The sequence below is a fragment of the Panthera leo genome, chromosome E3, assembly GCF_018350215.1.
Source record: "Panthera leo isolate Ple1 chromosome E3, P.leo_Ple1_pat1.1, whole genome shotgun sequence".
In the NCBI taxonomy this organism is placed as follows: domain Eukaryota; kingdom Metazoa; phylum Chordata; class Mammalia; order Carnivora; family Felidae; genus Panthera; species Panthera leo.
In genome coordinates this window covers 5,829,368-5,854,783 of record NC_056694.1, presented here as the reverse complement: position 1 = coordinate 5,854,783, position 25,416 = coordinate 5,829,368, and the positions used below count along the sequence as shown (strand labels likewise).

General features: G+C 51.7%; 2 long non-coding RNA genes across 3 annotated transcripts in view; both read right to left on the bottom strand.

The window, feature by feature from the left end:
• Positions 1-384: 384 nt before the first annotated feature.
• LOC122209829 lies at positions 385-4,110 on the bottom strand. The gene is made up of 3 exons (XR_006197771.1): positions 3,865-4,110; positions 3,115-3,181; positions 385-432 (listed from the first exon to the last, which is right to left on the bottom strand). It is a non-coding gene; the product is annotated as an uncharacterized LOC122209829 (long non-coding RNA).
• A 3,806-nt stretch (positions 4,111-7,916) lies between these two features.
• LOC122209811 overlaps positions 7,917-25,416 on the bottom strand; it is a 37,715-nt gene continuing 20,215 nt past the window's right edge. Inside the window, exons 7-11 of one of the 2 annotated variants that reach the window (XR_006197764.1) lie at positions 25,112-25,247; positions 22,555-23,031; positions 15,431-15,721; positions 14,525-14,587; positions 7,917-8,972 (exon numbers count right to left, since the gene is read on the bottom strand). This is a non-coding gene — a long non-coding RNA (uncharacterized LOC122209811). Of the gene's footprint in view, positions 8,973-14,524; positions 14,588-15,430; positions 15,722-22,507; positions 23,032-25,111; positions 25,248-25,416 lie in introns of those variants that run through there. The other variant, XR_006197763.1, reaches the window with a different exon arrangement.

The window sequence follows — 25,416 nt, the reverse complement described above, 5'->3', positions numbered from 1 at the left end:
CATTTGTATTTCAGCCATGTGCAGGCCGTTCCTTCATCTGTAACATCATCTTCAAATAAAAAGGAGAGTGCTGGGCATGCCCCTCCCCTCTCTTGATCTTATACACAGTGCACACACATACGTTGCAGGCACTGAGATATTCAGAAGTGCAATGTGCTGGGAGTCAGACCTACCCAAGTTCGAACCCTGGGCCCACCACCTACTTGTTATACCAGCAGGCCCAAGGAAGCAAAGACCACCGTGACAGCCTGGGAGAGGGCCCGTCACGACAGAAGCCCGAGATAAGGCACTGTCCCATAGCCTGGGGCTGATGAGAACCAGGAGCCAGATGGATGAGCCTAGTGGTCTTCCTCTGCTCCTGCTGAGCGGGGGAGGAGAGTGGGGGGGGGGGGGTTGTCCAGTGTCTTTGGCCCTCAGGGTGGGAGGCAGGTACTGGAAGGAGAGATGTGACACAGGATTGTCAAAGAAATGGCAAATGCCAACACAGTATGTGACCACCCAGAGCTCTAATGGAGGGTTCAGAATCTTGGCTCCATGGTGGGTCTTAGGCATCTGTAAAATCCCCAAAACCATTTGCAATGGTGTGTGTGTGTGTGTGTGTGTGTGTGTGTGTGTGTGTGTGTGTGAGAAAGAGCACGTGAGTGCATATAGCCACGTGCATCCCGTGGGGAAGAGCATCCAGGACTCTCATCAGGGTCTCACAGTGGGTCTGTTGCCACCACTCTCCCCAAAAAGGCTTAGAATCACTGCCTGAATCACCTCCATGGCCACCCGGGGCCCTGCCCGCAGCGCACCTGTGCAAGGGTGGTCTGTCTGTCCCCATAAACCCCCACACTCCATTCTTCACACAGCAGCCAGAGCAGCCCCTTGGAAAAGTCACAGATCTTGGCACGTCCTGCTCTGGCATAAGGCGTCCCTAGATTATCCCTTTCTTTTTGCTAAGATCCGTACCTTCCTCCGTGGACAGCAAGCCTCCTGACGATCCTGTCCCTTCTCAATTTCTGTCCTTTGTCCTACATTCTCTGCTCCAGCCACTCACAATCCCCTGGGTGCCCCATCTTGGGGGGAACCAATACTCCAGGTTTCCTAATATCATGGGGCTTCCCAGGTCTCAGGGCTTTCAATGCTAAACTGGGACAGTCCCAGCAAACCAGGACAGCTGGTCACCCTAGCTCCATTCTCTCCTTCCCCTGGCATCACTGCTCCCTCCTCATTAGCAACCAGCCACCCTACCCACCCCGAGTTACGTGCCCCTCATCTGTGCACCCAGAGAGCCCTGTCAGAACACCCACCCAGATGAACTATAATTGCTTATTTAATCATCTCTCTTCCTGCTGCCTTATTCACGGCAGCATCCCTGAACCAAACACATGATACAGATTAGCTGAACGATGTGTGTGGTTGGGGCAGGAAGGAGCGGGTGATTCCATGCTGAGCAACCCCGATGTTCCCTCCCTGCCTGGGGATCTGCCTTGCAGCTCTGTAGCTCTGGCATCAGTCAGGAACATCTGATTGCCAGCAACAGAAAAACGTTCCGAATACCGTAAGCCTCACTCACTATTAGGGGGCTTGAGGCAGCTGAGAGTTGAAAGGGAAGCCGGAGGGGGGTTCCCCCAGGAAAATCAGCTGGTGGGTAGAATATGGCAGGCCTCACCATAACTATGGGATTCGAATTTCAGGGACGTGGCATCACATCAGCATCAGGGCCAGAGCAAGTAGGGGTGTTGTGACTGATGCTCCCACAGTATTAGTCCATGATGGCTGCCATTAAAAATATGACAAACTGGGGCACCTGGCTGGCTCAGTCATTAGAACACGTGCCTCTTGATCTCAGGGTTAAGAGCACGAGTCTCATATTGGATGTAGAGCTTACTTAAAAAAAATACCACAGGGGAGCCTGGGTGGCTCAGTTGGTTAAGCATCAGACTCCCGGTCTCGGCTCAGGTCATGATCTCGTGGTCTGTGAGTCCAAGCCCTGCATCGGGCTCTGTGCTGACAGCGTGGGACCTGCTTGAGATTCTCTCTCTCTGCCCCTCTCCTGCCCACTCACTCTCTCTCTCTCTCTCTAAATAAACTTAGAAAAAAATGTTTTGAATACCACAAACTGAGTGACCTACACACCATAAATGTACTGTATCATAATTCTGGAGGCTGATATACAAGGCATCGGCAGGACCATCTTCCCTCTGCAAGCACTGGGGGAGGCCCATTCCCGGCCTCCCTCCCAGCTTCTGGTGGTTTCCTGCCTTGTGGTAATATCACTCTAGTCTTTATGTGGTGGTCTCTCTGAGTTTGTGTGTCTCTGTCCGATTTTCCCCCTTTTACAGGGACACCAGCCTTTTTGGATTAAGGGCCCAGCTACTCCAGTATGACCTCACCCTAACTGATGACATCTGCAATGACTCTATTCCCAAATAAGGTCACATGCTCAAGTACTGGGGGTTAGGACTTCAACATACCAATTTAGGGAGGGGGAGACCACTCGACTTATAATACCTACCAAGACAGAGGATAGGGAGAAAGGAGGTCCCTCATAACCAACTGAGGGTGCCATCCCCGGAAAAAGGGAGAATGAAGGCTGGGTGGTTTGACAACGGGTGCCCTGGTGGCTACATGACAGACTCCTTAGCTGATCAGGTGATCAGCACAGCAGTGAACACCTTTGTCCCACCCCTTAGGGAGTAAGAACACAGACTTCAGTCAAGTCCACCCAATGCACCCACTTAGCGGTGAGCTAAGTTACGAGCACCTCTTGCTGTTCAGCCCTGTTCAGGCACTGGGCTGTGGCAGTAAAGAAGCCAGACGATGGGGCGCCTGGGTGGCTCAGTTGGTTGAGCGTCCAACTCCTGACTTCAGCTCAGATTATGATCTCACGGTTTGTGAGACCGAGTACGGAGTTGGGCTCCGTGCTGACGGTGCGGAGCCTGCTGGAGATTCTCTCTCCCTCTTTCTCTGCCCCGCCCCCTCATGCACACATGCACACACACACTGTCTCTCTCAAAATAAATAAATGAACTTTATATATATAAAGAAGCCAGATAAAATCCCTGCCCTCTTGGGACTTCTATCCCCGGACCTCTGATGATCCCCTTCCAGAGGGAAGTGGGGCCTCACCTTTCCCACCGGCGTCCTTCCTGCTGTGGTGTCAGTGCTCTGAGACAAGATCCCTACAACACTTCTCCTGGTGGGGCGGGGGCGGGCACGAGGTGGGGAGACAATGGCCACATGAGGTGTCAGCCCCTACCCCCACCCCCTCCATCTGTTCCCCCCCCCTTGTCTTTGTCTCTGGAACTAAAACAGGAGGTGAGTTTATCAGACACAAATTGCTCAAGGACCTCATTCATTTTGTGCAGTAATTAAATAGAAGCTGTTTGGAAATATGATTATAGATGGGCCCATCAAAGCAAATTAAATCTTTGAAGAGTAATGGCCTAATTAGCTTCCAGATTCTGCCATTAAAAAAATCCAAATGCCCTATTGTCCCAAACCAGGAAATATCTGGGCCCAGCTGTGAAAGGCATCAAAGGTGGTTGTGGATTCCGAGGGGAAAAGGGACTGAGGGTACAGACCCATTTATCAAGATTAACCTGGCTGGCCAGACCTCTGTTCCTTGTTTATTTATTTACTTGCTTCACAGGATCTTCTCGGTGGACATTTGTGCACAAAGCATGCACTCTGGGAGTTCTTGGCTCAAACTCCTGGCCACCCCCTCCCTCCCCTTGCTGCCCAGACCCTGGGCTCAGCCTCTTTCCTTTCCTTCTTAAAGCTGACCTCACACACCTGTCCCGTTTCCTCAAGACCAAGCCTGTCTCCGCAGCAGTCTGCCCCACGCCAATCCTCGTCACTTTCAGTTTTCCCACTGACCTTGGAGATAAGACCGACGAGGCCCCGGAAAGTTCTGGGATGTACGGGAATGTCTCTGGTCCTGTTCCTGGGTGAGCCCGGACTTTGAGTAAAGGATGCCCCCGTGGGCCCCGGGGCTCCTCTCTGGCCAGCTTCCCGAGGTGGGGCACACGCTGCCCTTGACGGTCACCCTTCAGCTCCCCTCTTACAGTAGCTGTAAACGTTCCTCACGTTCCCACACTGAACAGCGCTTTTCTCCCTGGGCCAAGGCCCCGGACACGTGTCCAGGCCTAGCCAATCAGAACACTTGATTTCCCTGGCCAAAGTGATTGGTCAACGTTGGGCATGTGACCCAAGCTGAGCCAATCAGAAACAGGGTTCCATGTGGGCTTTCCCGTAGACTGGCTGAGCCGGGAGTTGGCGTTTGGACGACCGCGCGCGGGGGAAGTCGCCCCGCAGGCCGGAACCCTGCACCCTCCTGGTCGGGAGGGAGACCTCCCCGGATTTTCGGTTAATACGTGAGCCTTTCATTTTTCGCTTCTGCCGGTTTGAGTTGGAATGCCTGCAGTCGAAACTGCTCGAGTTCAAGCTTCTCCCTTTCAGTGCCCCCAACCCAATTGCCAGCACATTGGCAGCCTCATGGGGCTCCAGCTGGGGACCCCCTTCTTTGCCCCCACTGCCCAGGACAGTGACTGTTTTGGAGTTTCATCCCTACAGGTCCCCTCACAAGCAGATAGGACTCCCTCTGCACCCCCGAGATTGGGTGCTAAGACCCGTGTTAAAATTTTATTAGGAGAAACACTTGTGGGAAAAACTGGGGTCCCCTAAGCCCACGATGTAGGGTGAACACTGAGGGAAGGCAAGAATGAGGGAGGGGCTGTGGAGTGGAGCATCGTAGGATCTTGGCAAGGCTGTTGGGGAGGCCTGGAGTCCTCAGTCACCAGCTGGGAGCAGCATGTCCCAGAGCACAGCACTGGGGGTCCTGGGTCAGTCCACCTCCCTGCAGGGGGAGGTCTGCGAGGAGACTCTCACGCTGGGGGTCTTACCCCTCCCTTTGTAGGATCCCCAGGCTGGACCCTGAGGAGCAGGGCTGAGTGCCAGGGCGCCCAGCCTGAGCTGCTCCTGATGGGGACCCTCTGTGCACCAGGGGCCAGCTCTGACTTGACAGCAAACTATCTAATGACACTTGTCTGTTGCTAATAAAGGACTTTGGAGCCTCACTTATTGCCTGTGTGTTCCCTGCATCGGACGTAACTCGCTGAGCTCAGTGTCTTGGGCAGTAAAAATCTCTCCTGGGGGTGTTTTGTGGATTGAAGTCATTCACCCACTCATTCATTCATTCTTCATTCACGTGTTCATTTGTTCCTTCACTCGCTTGCCAGGTGGTTTGGGTGGCCAGTTGGAAATGTGAAAATTGGAGTGAATGAGTGGGTTTTGGGCACTGCCATCATGGAGCTAGAGAGTCTAGGGGGAAGACTGATCAAAATAAAGCAAAAAAGTAACAAAATGATTACCACTGTCATGATCAAGAGGGATTAGCTGTGTGTGTATGCTGGGTGGGATGAAAAGGGGCGAGGGAAGGGGCACTGCCTGGGACGGAGTGGTCCTCTTTGAAGAGGTAACATTTATAGCTGACATTCAAAGGATCAGGAATGAGCCCCGGGGGGTGAGAAAGGTTGGATATGAACAAAGGAGAGGCTGATCCTCTCCTCTCTGGGCCTGGAGAGCTGCAGTTGCGGGGTGTAGGTCACAGAACCACAGCCCTCCAGTGGTGGTGAGAAAGCTAGGCTGGCCTCGCCAAAGGAGAGGTCTGGTCCGGAGCCCTCTGAGACTCAACCTGGGTGCCCTATGTTTGCTAGCAGGTGGCAGAGGGAGAGGGGACAGGGCTAGCCTCCAGTAAGAAGAGTCACCAGCCTGGAAGCCCCGTGGGTTCCTTTGACCAGAGCCTTGAACTACCTACCTTCTCCTCATCAAGTCATTGTAGATAAGAAGATACAACCACCACTGATTTAATAACAGCTTGGGGCAGGGGGCAAAATACTGCATCAGAGATGATCATTGGTCGTGAGATACATGCAGATTTCAGGAACATTAAAATATGGGAGGAAACAGAATCTTAGAATCAAGGAAATGCAGAAATTGTGGAGTGAATTGTGGCCCCCAAAAGATATACCTAAGTTTTAACCGCCCCCCCCCCTCCGCCATAACCTGGGAATATGACCTTCTTTAGAAAAGGGATCTTTGCAGATGTAACTAAGTGAAGGATCTCGAGATGAGAGCATCCTGGATTAACAGAGTGAGCCCTAAATGCAATGACAAGTGTCTTTATAAGAAACAAGAGAAGACACAGGCATGTGGCGGAAAAGAGCCAGGACCTGAAGTGATGCTCCTTCAAGGAATACCAAGGATTGCCAGCAACCTCCAGAAGCCAGAGGCCTGGAATGTATTCTCCCTCAGAGCTGCCAGAAGGAACCAACCCTGCTGGTACCTTGACTTTGGACTTCTAGTCTCTAGACCTGTGAGAGGATGCAGTTCCGCTTTTATAAGCCCGCTCGCCCCCCAGTTTGCGACACTTTGTTACAGAAGCTACAGGAAACGAATACAGCTTCGAGATGGGGAACAATTTCCCAGAGTTTTCAGAGAGGTATAGAGCGGGGCTCTGGGTGCAAAGATGACACAGCCAAAGAAGGAGCCTGGAGATGTGCCCAGAAACCAGGAGGTGGGGAGGCCTGAGTGCCCAGGGCCCTTAGGGTACCTGGCATGGCTCAGTGCTCCCCAGAGGGCAGGCCAGGCCAGGGTTGGACCAGGAAATGACCGTCCCTGGAAACATCTGGAATGGCCAGCTGAGGCAGGGAGGCATCTCCAAGGCCCCACTTTCTTCATTATGATGCAGAACCAACAAACACACATGGTAAAAGTTAACACTGGACACTACATGCCGGCGTATATGTGTATTATCGCCTGTAACCCAGCAAGAGGACAGTATGTTACTCTCCCCATTTTATAGCCAAGGAAGTTGACCACAGAGTCATCCAGTAACTTGCCCAAGGTCACACGGGTGGCAAGTAGCAGAGCCAGGAGAGGGGCCTCTGCTCCCATCTCCGTGGCACTGCCGGGGCTGCTGCTAATGACCTTCGGGGCTGTTCCTGGAGACCTTTCTTCCCCTCCTGGGGCCTCAGTGGCCTCACCAGAAGGGAGGGCGTGGACTCCAGGTTCTTGAGCAAAGTGTGTGCCACAACAATCAGGGAACTTCTGCAAAACCCACCCGGGCCTCTCCCTGTGAGCAGAGATCAATAGTGTGCATTTTGTACAAGTTCCCTGGGTGCCGCTCCCAGGGTGGGTCTCAAGAACCCCCAACCAGGAGAATCCTCTGATCCTCCCAACACCCCAAATTCCTCCCGAGGAGGCAGCTGGAGCGGAGAAGGTTTGATTTATTCATGTTCATTACGGGTTAGCTTTGCGGAGCTGTGGGGAGATGGGCTGGCAGGCCGGGTTGCAAATGAAAGCCAAACGCATTCTAAATTATGAAATGCACAAAAAACCCCGGAAACCAGGCTCTTTCATTCAGATCCGGAGGATTGGATGCCGTATCCTTGGCAACGAAGGTTGAGAAAAACAAGTCTTTCTCCCGCCAGTGTGGAGAGGCCCAGGCTTCCATGTTAGGACGGGACGCAGGGCCTTTCTTTGGCCTCCTGCGCTCGGCTCCGACACTCCTTCTGGATCAACCTTGTGTGTGATTGTTGATTTGTGGGGCCGGGAGGGAAGCCAGAAAATGGTGCAATTGGAGAAACTTTCCGGACACGGCATGAAAAACGCAGACCCGAGAGTCACGTTGATCTAATTTCCGCACAACTGTTGCAAACCAATTCCCATTCCCCGATTTCCTTAATCTTTTTGATAAATGGGCCCTATAATTACATCTCCGTTCGAGATGTCCAAGAACAAAGACTTCAAGCCTGGGAGGTAAAATAGTTGCTTTGTCATCGCATTATTCAAAGGCGACAAGGAACACGTTCAGGATAAATTTTGCTTTTCGTTTAATTTACCCCATATTGATTTTCATCGGTGCGATTTAAGCAATTACCTCTGAGCTAATTCTTAGTTAAGAAGAAGTTAAAAGTTGCACCACGGGGACATTAAGATCTTGGAGCTTCATGATATGGACGGAGCCATAGAGACCGGGGATGTAGCTGCCACTTGTCTCCATTTCCACAAGGTAACGATCCCGTAAAATGGCACAGGTTGTGAGGGGAGGGGCAGCCGCTGTTCGAAGAGGAGGTCCACGGCCCACGAATGTGGCGTGGGGCTCCACATTGTAGGTGGGTACCCTGCAAACACGAGAGGGTTAAGTGTCCCGAGATGGGTGGGAGCTGTGATCTGCTCTGCAGGATACCCCACCCCCTTAGAGTATGGGTGGATGGGGCGGGTCAGGGATTCACAGCCTGTGAAATAACGGTGAGTGGAGGTATGGCCCCCGGAGGGAAAGGGGAGAAAGCCTGGAGGTAAAATAACGGGTGCCACTTAACGAGCTGTGTTGGGAAAGGCAGCCATTTGGTCCCTGCTTGGTCACATAGGGATGGACCCTGGCCTGGAACCCTTCTTTCTCAGGAGGTAGGGAGCCCGCGCAGGCTGGGAAGGGATGATTGCCTCGCATGGGGGGACCTTTACGTATTTCAGACCCAGTGTGTGTTCCTTCGTTCTGCTCGAGCGTGCGGGTCAGTGGCCCTCGGGCGTGCCCGCGGCTGTCTGTATTTCAGACCCTACACGGGATGGGTTGGGGCCCTTCCACTGCAGCAGGAAGTGGGGTGCGGGCAGCCCATGGGGGACTGAGGCACGGCAAGGGGCTGGCGCTTGTGCATCTGTCCTCTCCAACCTCGCTGAGAGTAAACCCCGCCCCACCTGACCACCTGAGCTCGGTGTGTGTGTGTGTGTGTGTGTGTGTGTGTGTGTGTGTGTGTATGTGTGTTCTCCGTGGTCTCCGTCGTGCACTGGTCTCTTCCCTGGGTGGTACTTACTGCCTTCAGCTTGGCTGCACGTGTGTCACACTCTGTCCTGAGGCATCGCCTGGCCGCCCAGTGATGCGAGAGACAGGCACCCTCTCTCATGCTCACCCGCACTCTGTGCTCCTGCTTCATCACAGGAAGAGACCGAGGCTCAGGGCGGGATGTGGCTCGAGGCCTCCCGAGAATCTCGTGGACACAGTCAGCGTTGGGTGGCACAAAAGGCGGAAGGCGCCTTCCAGGTGGGGGACAGGCACACGGGAGACCGGCAGAGAGGGAGCCACAGGAAGCAAAGGGCAGGGGTGCAATCCACGAAGGAGGGGCAGGGCAAAGGGGGGCTCTCCCCAAGGTCAGGCATTGACCTTTTCTCTCGTAAAGTCTCGATCTCTAAGACAGTTCAGAGGCTTGGAGGAGGCCAGGAATGTTAGGGAGGGTCTCCGCCCACCGGCGCCCACTGCCCCTTGGCCAAACCTCTGCCTGGCTCTGTAGGGGTCCAACTGGAGGAGACCCAGGGAATGGGGAGAGAGTGGACGCCTGCCCCCTCCATAGCCCCGACGGGAGAGGCGTTGAGGCCGGTCCCTGGCCGTGCAGGAGTGGGCCCGCTTTCTCTGACCAAGGGCAGGCAGCGAGTGGCGGCTGGGCAGGGTTCACATTGTCCCCGGGGGCATCTCCAAGTCCGGAAAGGAGGCATCAGGGTGGGGGTGCTCCACCTGCCAGGTCATGTAAGCACAGGGCCTTTGTGCTGAGGCTTTTCAAAGACTAAGAAAACATTTGAAACAGGGAAAAGCTATCGCTGGCTGTGCAATATGGAAAAGAAATTGCAAAATCCGAATCAATACCAATTTAATTAAACATCTACAAAACGTCAAAAAAAAAAAAAAAATAGAGGCGCCTGGGTGCTCAGTCAGTTGAGTGTCCGACTTCAGCTCAGGTCACGATCCCAGGGTCGTGGGATTGAGCCGGTGTCGGGCTCCATGCTAAGCATGGAGCCTGCTTGAGATTCTCTCTCTCCCCCCGCCTCTGCCCCTCTCCCTCGTGCTAGTTCTCTCTTTCTATAAAATAAAATAAAATAAAATAAAATAAAATAAAATAAAATAAAATAAAATAAAATAAAATAAAATAAAATAAAATAAAATAAATAAAATAAAATACACCTACAAAATGTCACATCCTGGCTGCTGGTCAGCAGGGACGCAGGTTGACTCCCAGGTGGCTGCTTGTCAGGGGTACTGAATGAGGAGCATGGGGACACGTAGGTGCTGTTTCCTGAGGCCACCGTAACCAGTTACCACAAACCAGATGGCGTAAAACAATAGAAATGTATTTTCCCACACTTCCGGAGGTCGGTGTTCCAAAATCAAGGTGTTGGGAGGGCCACGCTCCCAACAGTCTCTAGGGGGTCTCCCCCCTTGCCTCTTCCAGCTTCTGGTGGTTTCCCTCCATCCTTGGCATGTGTGTGTTGGCTGCTTCACTCTGATTGGTCTCTGTCTGTGTCTTTGCACGGCCACCTTCTCTGTGTGTACTTTTTTCTGTGTCGTGTCCTCTTCTTATAAGGACACCAGCCATCGGATTCAGGACCCACCCTAATCTAGCATGACCTCAAATGAGCTCAATGACATCTGCAAAGACCCTATTTTCAAATAAGATCACAAGATCTGAGGTTCTGCGTGGATGTGAATTTTGGAGAACATGCTATTCAACACACTACAGCCTCCAAGGTAAGAGTATCTAGGGGCCAGGAAGGACGGGAGTGGTCTTAAGGGGAGGGACAGGGCTGTCCCTTCAACCTCTGAGATGAGGAATAGCGTTGGCCCTGCCCAGGAGCCAGCCCTCCTGGCTGACCATTACCCTGGATGCCCCAGTGGCAGGGGGAGGTTGGAAGAAGATTGAGAGGGCAGAGAAGATTTCAGGAAGGGACGGTGGGGACAGGGAAATGGGGCATATCTGAGAGCAAGGATATACTAATGACAGAGATAATAAGAGTCAACATTCTTGAGTATTTAATGTAGACAGCTCTGTCCTGTTACAAGTTCTAAGTCATTGAGATCTCCTACCTGCCATAGAAAACAGGTACTGTTGTCATTACCATTTTACGGAAGGGGACCCTGAAACAAACTTGCTCAAGGTCACGTAGCTAGCAAGTGGGAGAGTGGGATTTGAACTCAGAACGCTGGCAGTCTGGCTCTCAAGCCTGTACCCATTCACACGGCCCAAGGCCGTCTCTACATGGAAGATACAGAGGCAGTTTGGATGGGGGAAGGCGAGGGGAAGACAACCCCCCTTCGCCCTGAGATGGGGGGTGGTGGGGAGGAGCGAGTTTGGGGTGTGTTGGGGGCAGGCAATGAGAGAATAAGTCCTTCTGGGACATGTTGAGTAGGAAGGGCCTTGGGACACGACGGCCACGGCTCGGTAAGCGGCCAGACCCTCGGGGAATTGGAATTTGGGTTTGGACGGTTTGATGGGAGTTTATAGACCGAGAATCTGAATAAAGCAGAATATCCGCCCCCCCCCCCACCCCCCGCCAAGCCCCACCACCCATACACGTACACTCTTTCCCTCAATAGCCGGGCCCTCACTCCCACCTCTTTTCCTGCTTTCATACACAGCTCCCTTGACAGCCTGCCTCCCTCTGCCCGTGTGGACGCAGCAGCAAACGACAGCTATTTTGGGACCTGCTTCATCTTCACGTTATTCCTTCCCCCACTGGTTCTATTCGCATCAGCTACTTGGCACAAGGTTTTGAATTGTTGGTTTTTGCGCTAAATTCATTTCCCAGAAATGTCAAGCATCACCAAGGCCAAGAGCGGGGCATGTGTTGTTCTCTGTCTTTTGTTCTGAGGCTTCTCTTTTCATGCACAAATGCATTCTGTCATCTGGCAGCACATGGGACCCTGTGCCTTGAACTAAGCCAAGAGCTGCGGCCCCGCCTCCCCCCCCCACCCTCCCCACCCCCCACCTCCCAGCCCTGCCAGGGCGGCCTCCTGTTTCAGCATCCTTTTGACATAATTGCTTAGTATTTGATGAGGGGAAAGAGGAGGGGCCGTCTAGGCTCTCCAACCCTGAGGGAACTGTGGAGCCAGGGCAACACCCCGGGGCAGAGCCGGACAGACACCAGCCTGAGTTCCCTGCAAAGGTGGCCGCAAGTCTGTGTGATACGGGGGCCAGAAAGGGGCCTCTCCTCCCCAGCCCTCCTCCTAGGCTGTCCTAGGCAGACCTCCCGGCCGCGTGGGCCGGTGGGCAGTGCCGGCCTTTCTGATCCTTAGGACCCTGATGTCTGCCAACGCAGCACAAACCCGCCTGCTCTTTGGGCATCTTCTTGACGCTAAATCCTATGTACAGTTATGAACATTAGGGGAGACTCTGGAGAGCTGAAACTTTTCTGATCACATCTACAACAGAGTGTCAAGGCTACTGGCATTGGGAATGTGAGATAGCCCTGGTCCCTCCGGTATTAGTTTTCCTTCTCGGATTCACATTTTTCTATAAGTGGTTTGGGCTTCCTCTGAGCCTGAACACACAGAACCAGACCTGTCACTTTGGGCCATGGGCCCGGTGAACCTGTCAAGCGGCCAGTCATTGAGGGTAGGACAGAAAATGACTGGCAGGTGGCTCACTGGGGTGTCATCTGCTCATTGGTGAGCCCTTAGAGTATGAGTGAGAGTGGAGGCCATGTCTCAGTATGTAATCATCATCATTGTCATCGTCATAAACAGTCATGTACTTGCTATGTCCCCCCCCACTGTTGTTGATGTTTTATATGTATTAATAATTAATCCGTATAGTAGTCCTGCTGGTTACCAGCAATGCCTTTGTCCAGGTCAAGGTCATCTGCAAGTGTTATGAGTTAAATTGTATCCTTCCAGAAGGTTTAAGTCCTAACCTCCAGTACCTGTGATTGTGACCTTATTTGGAAATAGGCTGTTTGCAGATGATCAAGTTAAGATGACATCATCAGGGTGGGCTCTAATCCAATACGACCGGCATCCTTATAAAAGGGGAAATTTGGACACAGAGATGCATACAGAGGGAGGACAATGTGAGACAGGAAGAAGACAGCCATCTACAAACCAAGGAGATCCCAAAGAAGGGGCCAACCTTGCCAACACCTTGATCTTGGACCCCCCAGTCCTCCAGGACCTAGAGACAATACGTTTCTGTTAAGCTGCCTAAGTTGTGGTTCTTGGTTATGGCAGTCCCAGCAAACAAATGAAATAGCAATTGTTTTATGAAGAAGCATCTCCCCTGGGAGATTGGTAAGGAAGTGGGGGGTGGGCAGGACCAGGAACGGGAGGAAGCCAGCAAGAGTGGGATTTCAGAATCGTGTTGGGGAGCATGAGATGTCATAGAGGGCCATGGAAACAGCCTGCGGCTCATTTTTGCAATACGAAGACCTTACATTACATAAATTGTGACCGGCCCAGAGACATCTGGGCTAAGGGGAAAATAAAACACCCAGCTCCCTGCCTTTGTCCTTGACCTATCCATCCACCCATCCACTCACTCACTTCAGAAAGCATTTATTGAACGCCTATTGTGGCTGAGACTTGCCAACTAAGAAAGCTTGAGGGGATTTAAAAAAAACTTTGGATGAGGGGCGCCTGGGTGGCTCAGTCGGTTAAGCATCTGACTTTGGCTCAGGTCATGATCACGAGGTTTGTGGGTTCAAGCCCCATGTTGGGCTCTGTGCTGACAGCTCAGAGCCTGGAGCCTGCTTCGGGTTCTGGGTCTTCCTCTCTCTCTGTCCCTCATCTACTCATGCCCTGTCTCTCTCTCTCCCTCTCTCAAAAATAAATAAACATTAAAAAAATTATTTTAACTTTGGGTCAACTATTTTTATTTATTTTTTTAAATTTTTTTAATTTTGAGAGAGAGAGAGAGAGAGAACATGAGTGGGGGAGAGGAGCAGAGGGAGAGAGAGAGAGAGAGAGAGAGAGAGAGAGAGAATCTCAAGCAGTCTCCACACTCAGTGCAGAGCTCAATGCAAGTCTCGATCCCAAGAACCGTGAGATCATGACCCGAACCAAAATCAAGGGTCGGATGCTTGACCAACTGAGTCACCCAGGTGCTCCTGGATTAACTATTTTTTGTAAAAAGTTCTCTATATGGTTATGTCATCAGTTTCATATATAGTATGGTTCATTTTTTGTTGGTTTGTTGTTGTTGTTGTTGTTGTAGTTGTTGTTGTTGTTGTTTTTATGTTCTTAATCATTTGGGGGCATTTCCCTCCAACCTTGTTGAGTTCATTTTGGATACCAAAGTGAAAACTGTATAAAAAAGGTATAGTCAGAGAAGTAGCCCCCTTGGGGTAGCCAATTTCATTAATTTTGAGGTTACTGTCTGATGTTTCTGTTTGCAAAAATTAGCCGATATTAGTCAATATATAGAGCTGATTTATATATATATATATATACATATATATATATATATATTAAATTAGCCGATATATATATATATATATATATTTCCTTTCTTTTTTATACAAACAACAACCACACAGTAAATACTTTTTATACTGTTTTTTCCACTTAGCAGTGTATCCTGGAAACCACTCCATATCAAGATATAGAGATCTTCATTTTTTTCAACAAGTGCATAGTATCCATTATGCGAATGTACCACAGGCTTTTCAGCCACTCTCAGATGTATGAGTGTTTATTACGGATAATGTTGTCATCACTTACCAGTATATCTGTGTAGTATCATTGGAAGTGTATCTTCAGGGTCGATTCCAGAAACTGGGATTGCTGGATTGGGGGAAAATGCATGAAGTTTTGTTAGCTATGATCAGATTTCCCTCCATGGGAGGGTTGTACCATTTTGTACTCCTACCAGCAATGTATGAAAATGCCTGATTATAGGAGGGGGAGTCCTAAGGGGCAGATTTACATAAGAGCTTCATTCTGTGATGCTCTGATGGCATCCCTCTACTGATAGGAAAATCCATCAAAGGGAGGGATGGAAAGCAGAGAGATGTACATGCATTTGTCTGCAAGATGTTTTTTGCTTGTATTAGGCAGGGTGAGGGGCTCCAGAAGAGGTGGGAATCAAACAGCCTTCTGGTTCTTGCACAAGAGACCCTGTTCCTTAGGGAGACGTCCTGGGAAAACATCCTCCCCCAAACCACCCTGTCGGCTGTTCCCTCTGAGAGGCAGGATAGGGAGGGAGACACCACAGGTCTCCCTTGTGAAGACAGCCATGATGAAGACAGCCATGACAACTCTCTGCTAACCCCTAGAATGAGTGAGTGAGGGGGCATCAAAATAGTTGACATCACCATGAATTGGGCTTTGGTGTTTGTGGATAGACATGGCCATAAGCCAGAGCAGGCTCCAGGGTTCTGTAGGACCCCTGCCAGGCCAGAGATGACCCCCTTATAACTGGGAAATCAAGAGAAGGTTTGGGGGTTCCAGGGGAGTAGCCAGGACAAGCAACACTCAGGAAGCTTGGAGGAGAGGCCATATGCCATGTCACAGTCTAGAACGTTGACAACCTCTGGCATGGTACCAGAGCACACCAGCTATTTCAGTTATCTCTTGCTGGGTGTGTTAATTATCTACTGCTGCATAACAAATCACCCCAAAACTTACCAGCTCAACATAATGAACATTTATTATCTCACTCGATTTCCAAGAGTCAGGAATCCGGGAGTGGCTTAGATGAATGGTTTTGGTTCAGGGTCTCTTGTGGGTTGCAGTCAAGATGTTGGTGGGGTCTGCCGTCTTCTGAAAGCTCAACTGGGACTGGAGGATCTGCTTCCAAGATGGCGCACTCAACATGGCCATTGGCAGGAGGCCTCAGTTCCTCACGTGTGGATCACTCCCTAGAGCTGCTTGAGTGTCTTCATGACATGGTGGCTAGCTTTCCTCAAAGTCAGTTGTCTGAGAGACAGAGGGGGAGAAGGAGGCGGGGAAGGAAGCAGCAATGCCTTTAATCACCTAGTTTTGGAAGTCACACACAAGAACTTCCTAATGCTATTCATTAGAAGTGAGTCACCAAGTCCAGTCCACACACAAGCAGAGGAGAATTAGGCTCTTTTTGGTGGTGGTGGGGGGGGAGTAACAAAAAACTTATGGACATATTTTAACCCACCACACTGTATAACAAACCACTCTACAAGCTGATGGCTTAAAATGACAACCATGTATTTATTCTGTTAACTGGACTGGGCTCAGCTGGAAGTTTCTTCTGCTGGTCTCATCTGGTGTTCCTTGTGTAGCTGTGGTCACTTGGGGGCTCAGTTGGGGTTGAGAATCTCCAGATGGCTTCACCCATATGCCTGGCACTTCGGCTGGGATGGCTGGAACAGCTGAGGGTTGGCTGAGCACATCTCTCACCCCAGCATGGTCTCCCCAGCAGGGTGTTAGAGTTTTAAGAGGGAATCTTCCAAGATCACAAGCCCTAATCTGCATGTGCCCTTTCAGGACTCTGCTTGTGTCAAGCTCCCTTACATCCCGTTGGCAATAGCAGGTCACATGGCCAAGCCCAGAGTGGGAGAAAACCATACAAAAGTGTGAATGCTTGGGGTATGGTCCATGGGGGAACCCCCACGTGACTGTCCTCACACTGGCCATGTGCCAATCTATAGGGGAAGGAAAGAAAGAGAAGGAATGGCTTTTTGGCTAGATCTCCAAGTCTGTCTCCTCTCCCCTCCCATGTCCACAGGATTCTGCTAGGTCCTAATAACATCTGATAAGCAGGTCTGGGTCTCGGGCTCTTTGGGGGAAACTTTGGTAGAGCAATTCTAGAGTTCTTTAATAATATGACAACAAAGAACCTCTTTCGACAGAACTGACAGAAGCTTGAATTCTGGGGAACAGAAACATACTCAAAGTTACACCCTTAGGGGAAATAGTTTCCTCTGAGTCTACTGGGAGGACAGGGCTCGGGGGAAGGATTTGGAGGTGATCAGAGTTCCCCTAAAATAGAAGGCAGAGTGGGAAGCTACCTACATGACATGTATGAGTAAGGCATTGGGGCTGGGACTAGGAGGTTGTCTCTTATCCCCAAATAATCCTTTTCCTAATCATGCTTGAGATTCCTCCAGATTATAAACCCATCTTTAAATTGAGTGGGAAAGCCATGAGGTCTGGAGGTTGTCCACACTGTAGTGTGCACTTGTCCTATCCAATTGCTTCTGTATTTTCACTTCACTCCATCCAAGCAAATCAGCCTTTGGGTGGAATGAGGGCCTTGGTATCTGGGCAGCAGATCTCCCCAAAACAAATGCCAGCTGCTTTTCAAGTCTGTCTCCACCTAACCTTCACTGTCTTAATATGTCTCCATCCTTGGTGATATACTCTGTGATTCCAGAAGATTTTCTGGGAAGTACAGTTATGTATTTATGTCGTTACTTATTCAATTGTCCATCCATCCACCCATCCATCTATCCGTCCATCTACCTATCCATTTATCTATCCACCTATTTTCAACAGGCATTTTTGGTCTATACCTTGGGAGGTCACTATGTGGGCACATGGACCTCAGTGTGACCCAAACATGGCCCCCACAGTTGATGAGCTCACAGTCCAGAGCACGAGTGCACACAGGCCAGTCTCTACCATCAGTGGATGTTCTGTTTTGCCTGATGAGCTGGTCACAAAGAACAGGAGACTCATGAGTGCAGGCTGAAGCAAGATGGTGACTGGAAGCCTTGGGAAAGGCAGGACTATTGGGCCTATTGGGTGGACTATTGGGTGAGCCTAACCTGGTGGATCTTCTCATCCTTGAGAGGCATCATGAGACACTGACCACCCATGGTACCCTGGAGCCAGACCACCTGAGTTCACTTTCTTACTCCTTTACCAACTCATGGTGTTCTCTTCAGCAATTTACTCACTGTCCTCATCTATGAAGTGGGGATTCACTCATTCATTCCAAATATATTTACTGAGCACCTACTATGTCCCAGGCCCTATTCTAGGCTCTTGGGATCTGTGAACAAGAGAGAGAACCATTTCCGCCCTTGTGGTGCTTACATTATTTTGGTGAAAAAGACCATACGCAGTAATACTGTAAATGGGTAAAAAATAGAATGGATAAGTAAATAAATACACATAAAAATCAGTAAGTGAATTAGAAGGTGATGAGTATCATGGGAAAAGAAAAATATCAAGCAGCGGGGGATGGAGAAGGGGAAACAATTTGAAGTTTTAAAGAAGGATGATGGTCATTGTTCCATATCTCGGCTTGGGTGGTGTTTACCTGGATGTATTTGTCAAAACTCATTGAATTACACACTTAAGCTCTATGCCTCTCACTGCCTGCAGATCACATCTCAATAAACAGAGCATTTAAAAGACAGTGCTCAGAGTAGACCTCGTTGAGACAGTGGGGTTTCTTTTTTTAAAGTTTATTTATGTTATTTTGAGAGAGACAGAGACAGCACAAGTGGGGAGGGGCAGAGAGAGAGAAGCCCGATCAGGCTCTACACCATGAGCACAGAGCCCAACGTGGGGCTTGAACCCACCACCCACGCGATCATGACCTGAGCCGAAACCAAGAGTCGGACGCTTATCCCACCGAGCCACCCAGGTGCCCCGAGACAGTGGGGGTTTCTAAAAAGGAGGAGGTAGGGAAAGAAGCGAAGTAGGTGAAAGGAGTCACAACAGGCAGAGGGAGAGGCTAGAACAGAGGTGCCTACAAAGCCACCTGGTGCTACAAGGACTGATCATACCCACTTTGGTTGATGGATGGGTCAGCTTGGACCAGAAAGGACAAAGAGATGGCTCTCAGAAGCCCCTTGAGTGAGTGACAGGGAGAAACGTCAGACCCTCTGATATTGTCATTGTTATTGCCGTTAATGAGGGCGTGGGTGGGGGTGGGGTTCTGCCACTTTCTAGATGTGGGCACTGTCTTTCCCTGCCTTCCGGGTATGACCTGGGATCCTCCAAGAGCCTTCCCCACATTTTCTGGGTTTGGAATGGTTTCTGGACATCACAGGAAGAAACTTCCATTATGTAATACTCTGTGATCAGACACACTGGGTTGGATTTGAGGTTTTAGGTTGTATCTGAAGCAAAAGCAGCTTTCATTTCTAAGCTTTATTGAACTTTGTTGTGCTTTTTAAAAAAAAAAAAAGTAATAATGACCCATCTACAACTTCTGAACAAACTATAATAAAAGTGACAAATATTGGTACACCGCACAGAGATTGTCACTTTGGATTTACTGCCCCTCCAACTTTTTCTGGCGAGTCTCACTAAATTTACACTTTGGGCCTTAATCCATCACTCTATCTTTTAATGCAACATCTAATCTCACCGCTTCTTTTCTTCCTTTAATACGGTTTCTCTTGAGGTGTATTTGCAGGACTGATTTTTATCATTTGTAATGTGGTTAAAACAACGCGTTGGCTATAAATCAGAGCCATTATTGGGATGCTTGAGAAGTCGTGTTAAACACAATAAATTTAGTGCCTTTGATTTTCTGGGAAATCTGACAGTAGAAAGAATAACCGAGGCCCCTTTGAACTCTGGGGATGGGAGAATCATTCCTTCAAGGTGAAAATCGAATGCTTTCTCCAACCTCAAAACCTCCATTCCTTGAGACCAGGATTCAGACTGATATCAAGCAGTGGGTCGGTAGAGTCCCCTGGGAGCCAGATAAATCTTGGTTTGGATCCCAACTCAGTCACTCATGTGCTCTGTGACCTTTGGCTAGTCCCACAATCTCTCTGGGCCTCTTTCCCACTTTTAAGATGGAAATGGGTTGCTGCTTCCAAGGTTATGAGAAGTAACAAACAGACCCGTGGGGTGTATCTAGTACATACATGTTTGTTTACTAAGATGATCCCTCAGGAGTCAAGGCCTCCCCTCTGAGTTGGCCCCTGGACTTGACTCCTTCTGGAGGAAAAAAAAAGCAGCACCAAACATCAGTTGAGTGGAAGCCTCCAGGGTCCACACCTGCAGCCCTCACTCCTCCGACAGGATGGAGGAGGGTCCACGCTCGGCTTTTTGCTCCAACTCGGAGCCAGATGCCGAGGATTTCAGGGCTCCCAGGCCCCTGTCCCTGCTTCTAGTGCCTTCCCTAAGGTGACTCAGAATTTTCTGGGGTCTCCAGGGAGGTTCCTGCCATCCCCAGTTGCATCTAGAAGGAAACCCACTCCAGCCCACAGCGCTGTTTACAAGAGCTAGGTTGTCCGAGGCCTCTCTTCCTGTCTCCACTCCAGACACCTCAGCCAGCCCCCCATCTTACACAGAAGAGTGAGGCTCCCACAATGGGCAGGAGGGGTGCCTGTGTTCCAGGCAGACAGGTGCCACCAGCCTGGGTTCATCATCGGGGTCCTGATATCCAGCTCCCGACGGCTTTGCATGGTCCCAGCAAGACGAAGACGGGACTCCGCAACCACCCCCACGTTCATGGCACACCGAAACAGGCACGTTTCAGGACCAGAGCATAACATAACTGCGGTAAAACCCGGATGGAGGCTGTCCACCAGACACGCGCGTATCTCTCTATCCTCTCCTCCCTCCATTCATTCACCTGTCATCCTGAAGGCTCCCACCCTGCGCCAGCCTATGGATCAGACCTGGGATGCTACTTCTCTGGCTACTGGTCTCCTTGCTGTTTGCGCACATGGAGGCATGCTGGACCTCAGGGCCTTTGCACTGGCTGCTCCCTCTCTCTCTCTCGGATGCCCCTCCTCCTAGACTTCAACACAGCAAGGAGTGTCCAGTCTAGGGGAAGGCCAGTCTGGACACAGATGACCCCACTGGGCTGGGGTCAGGGAAGGTTGAGGGGCTGGGAGTCCAGAGTGGGGAGAGAGGGCTCTGCCTGAGGATCAGGGGCAGGTTTGAACAGGCAAGGATGGGGCCTGGGGGAGGAAGGGCCTTCCCTCTCCTGCATGCTCCACTCATGTTCTTCTAGACCCTCCTCCACGTGTTTGCTCACTCCAAGCCCTTCAGCAGGTGCCCCCAGAGCTTCCGGTCACCTTTCCGAAGCCCCTGGCCCTCGGGGTCCTGCTTGTGTCACATCTTCTCTAAGAAACGGTCTCTGGCCCAGCCTAGCCCAGCACCTTCCTTCCATCCTCTCCAACTGTGAAGTCCTGAGGCGGCCTTGCGAATGGCCACATGGGAGATGGCATCTCGTACAAACCCGCCCCTATTCACTGCAGACCCCAGAGTCGCTCCTGCAGCCCTGCCCCCGGTGGGGAGGAAGACGAAGGGGTGGGGGACTCAGGTGCGGTTGCCCTGCTGCTGGAAACGAGGCCACCTCAGCCTGGGAGCTCCTTCCAGAATCCACACAGCTGAAATCAGGGTGATAAATGGTGCCCGGCATTGGTAGCAGCAAAGACGTTGGGGAGCATACATTTCACAAAGAATTAGTCACTCTAAACTGCTTTATTTAGTTTGAACTTAGAATAGTGCCTAACTTATTCAGCCAGGGAGGGGGAGGGAGGGGGCAGGAACGGGTTGCCAGGCCCTGCATCAGCCTGAAGGAGTCACGGGCGGGAAAGTGGTGACATCTGTCTGGGGGTGGCCGTTGGTAGCTTGTGGGCCGCCTGGATTCCTTCTGAATTTGGTAAAAGCCCCCGGGGATGTGAGCGGCGAAGGCACGACTTGCATCAGGAATGCGCCCTTTCTTTCTACTCCCGCGGTGTAGACGCAGGGAGGTGCCGGCATTGCTGCAGCCGAGAAAGCTCTCCCCACCCCACCCCCTGCTCCAGTGGCCCATCTGCCTGCTCGGCTGTGCGGCACGACCTTCCTGGGCTCCCTTCCTCTCGAAAACTCAAACCTCGGCCCCTCCAGACGCCGCTGGAGCTCTGTGAGCTCAGTCCAAGCCCCTGGGAGAATCTCTCCCCCTGGCTTCCTGGACTGTCTTCCTACCCTGCAGGCAGGTTTCTCTATCACTCCCTAAGTCCTAACCAGGCCCCAGGGCTTGGGCTTTGGACCTCTCCCTCCGCTGCACTCCCTCAATGACCCCCGAACGCATCCCTCTGACACCTGCAGACCCACACGCACAATCGCCTTTTTGACATTTTCACTTGGGTGTCTGAAATTTTCCAGCCCCAAACTGAATTCCCAGCACCTCCCTGCACCACCCCGAGCCCTGCTGAAGGACGTCTCCGCCTAGGTTAACAGCCGTTCCAGCCACTCCACACTCAGGCCCCATCCCTGGAGACCTGCCTGACTTCCTTTCCTTGTTCACACCCCCTGCCTAATCTGTCCTTCCAAAGGTATCCAGAATCCACCCTGCTCTGCTCCCACCCAGTTCCCAGCCGTCCTCCTCGGCTGCATTTGCATTTCCCGAGTCCACCTCTGTCCCTGCAATCAAATCTCAGCAGGCAGCCAGAGGGAAAGCACCAGGTGGGGCCCTGCCTCTTCCCCTCCCTTTTCTGTCCAAACCCTCTGGAGGCTCACCTCACAGAGGGAAGTTCTTACAAGGGCGGGCAGGACCCCACTTCCAACCTCTGTCCTCTTTGCCTAAGCCCCATCTGCGACTGGTCTCCTTGCTGCTGGAACACACGAGGCATGCGTGACCCCAGGCCCTTTGCGCTGGCTGTCCTCACTGGTGGACCCTGGTCTCTGGGACATCCAGCGGCTCGTTTCCCTTCTCCTTCAAATCTCTGATGGCACTTCACCTTTTCAAGGAGGTCCACTCTGGCCCACCCCCTTAAGACCCACCCCCACCCCGCTCCCATTCTCCAGGTCCCTATTACCTTCATCTAGTTTTAAATAGCATTTACTATCTCCTAACACACCATCCAACTCACCTAATCGTTACCTTTACAATTAGTTATCCCTCTGCCAGAATGGACGCTCCACCAAGCCAGGGGTTTGGGCTTCTCCGTTCACTGCTGTGTCCCCCGTGCCTAGGACGGTGCCTGGCAGGTAGCAAGTACTCAATAAGCGTGTCCCGGATGAAAGCATAATGCCAGGAAGCCCCAGCTAGACCTTGGGAGAGCCTGTGATGAGCCCGTGTTTGAGCCACGAGGCTGTAGAATTTAGCCGGCTGCTTGCACGGTTCCCTTGACGAGGGCCAAGTCCGAGGACTCTGCTCGCCCACGCCCGGGCGGGTTGTGCTGACTTAATGGGGCCGGCTGCCCCCCCTCATCACCGTCGCCTGCCGCTGCCGAGGCCTGGCCCCCGACCCGATGGCTGCCTCTGCCATCTGGGGAGCGAGCACACTCTCGCAAAGCTGATGCGAGGGTCGGGGAAGGCAGCAGGCACTGGGAGCTCCGACTTGCAGCCTAAAGAAAAATTTTTCCCCATTTTCTTTTCTGTATATATATAAAAAAACAAAGTCCGAGACTTTAGAAAAATGCAAAAATCTAGCGGAAGAAAAAAGAAAGCCCCGAAAAGGGAGAACCGAAGCGGCAGGCTTAGGGCGGCACATCCGTGGATCCCGTGGGGGCGTGGGGGTCGCTGGCTGAGACGAGCCCCAGGTGCCCGTCAGGTGCCGAGCCTTGCCCTCCACACTCCGCAGCTGGCTGTCCTTGATTCTCAAACGACCCAATGGGTCTCTGGGGGTGAGGTCTGTGGTCTCCCCCTACTCAGCTACCGGTCCCTTTTTCCCTGGTTATAACACCCCCTTTTCCTCCCCTCGTCTAATAGTTTGGGGCGGACCAGCAGGAGGCCTGGCGAACACGCGATACAGGACGAGTCCGCGTGTGCCAAGTTCTGGGGTGAGCACGTGACCTAACAGGCCGTTGAGCAGATTCCGCGGAGGCCGGGGCACGTGACCCTCTCGGCCAATCAGTGCTAGCCAGAGTGATTGGCTCGGAGGCCGGAACAAGAATCGGTTGGTGCAAACAGAGCAAACCCCAGGCATTGCTTCCTACGGGTCCGGGTCCGTGCCTCAGAGCTTTCCCCGGCTGGGGAGTGAGCTCACCAGGTGCCAGGAGTTAACTGGATGGCCGGATGCGCAATGGTGGGCAAACAGCCCAGCTCCCTCGCCCCTCAGGCAGAACAACCCTGGGGCACGTGCTGAACAGTCTCCCTGGCTTCCTCAGTGGGCCTAACCTCCAGGTGCCCGTAGGGGCAATTTGCTTAGCAATGTACTATGCTGAGTGTTTCCCTTCCCTGTCTCACTTCCTACCTCCCAAAACTCCCAAATAAAAGATTTTCACTCAAATATCTGTCTCAGGATCTGTGTTAGGGGAGTGCAGATTCAAACACAGGCACAGAAGAAGGAGCCCATCCACACAAAACCAACTCAGAGGCTAGTGTGGCCCAGAGAATGAGCCTTGAACACCAGGCTTGTGCCCCTTGATCCGACTGTGCCTGAAGTCCTCACTCTGGATGTTTTAGTAACTCGAATCCTCACATTTTTCCTTCTGCTTAAGTAACGTTTGAGCTTGGGTTTCTTTTACTTGCAATGGAAAGAGGGCTACTAATATTTCCATATTATTGACGAAAAACTGAAATTAGGTGAGCAATCCAAGCAGATTCTTCTACCCAAGCCACAGCAGTCAAGCCTCCCTATGCTATAGCCACTGGCCTCGTGATGGTGAGGGGTGATCCCTCAGGAAATTGCAATAGGGAGGAAGGGGTGAGTGTTACAGATGGGGCCAAGGCAGACGGATGAGAAACGTTTTAGCTTCCACAAACATCTGTTGAGTTTCTGGTGCATGCCTAGCTTGGAGTCTTCAAATTCTGGGTGATACAGGGGACAGACAAATGCAATGAAGTTCCAGAAGCTGTGGTGTCAGCTGCTGTCTTCCAGATCTTGTAGCCTTGGGAACGGGGGGCCCTGATGCTGGGCCCAGCTCATTAAAGTTGTGGTTGGCCTGCAGGCGGGACTGTCCCCTGTCCCTGAGTGCAGGCCACAGCATCTCCTAATGGCTCCTGTGGCCCCTTGCTGAGGCTGCTGGTTCACCCTCTACCTCCACTGTGGATGGAGCTCCATTCTGGGTGGCCCTTCTGTGGACCAACACTCACCACGCACCGTAGGGTTTCTAGCTGGTGGGTTTGGGGAGCTATTGTAGACGGAGGTGCCCGTTGAACATAACCCGTGAGCTGGAGGGTCCTCCACCTCAGATGGGCCCCTGTAGACCACCAGCTGGCCGGTACCCTCTGGTAACTGCGCATGACTTAGAGCAGAGCACAGTGGCTGGGCCACAGAGAAAAGGTGTTGGTGGTATAGACAGAGCAGGCAGCAGGATGGAGGGACTCTGGAGAAGCAGAGTCCGATGTCTTGCCCCATTGGGCAAGGTGGTCCAAGGGAGCCCGGGGCCAGCAAGCTTAGCCAGCCCAGGCCAGGAAGGGGGTTTGGATGGTCTCTGTGAATCCTCGAGCAAGGTGTCAAGGGCAGGAGGTAGGTCCCAGTACCTGTCTCGCTTTGACCTGCTCAGTGTGGTGATGCACTTGGTGGGACAGAAGCCTGGAGTAGCTGCTGGTCCTTTTGCACTGTAAGGACAGAGTTTGTCCGAGAATATAGCCAGCTCAGAGGGCCTGGAGTCAAGAACTGAGGATAGATAGATTACTGAAGACCCATTTTGACACCTGGATCCAACTATACCTGAAGCCAATATTATCCCTACTCCTAAATCTTCACTTGTATGACCCAAGAGATTACTCTTCCCCCCACCCCCGCACTTCATAATCAAATTGAGCTGAATACTTTCTGTTACTTG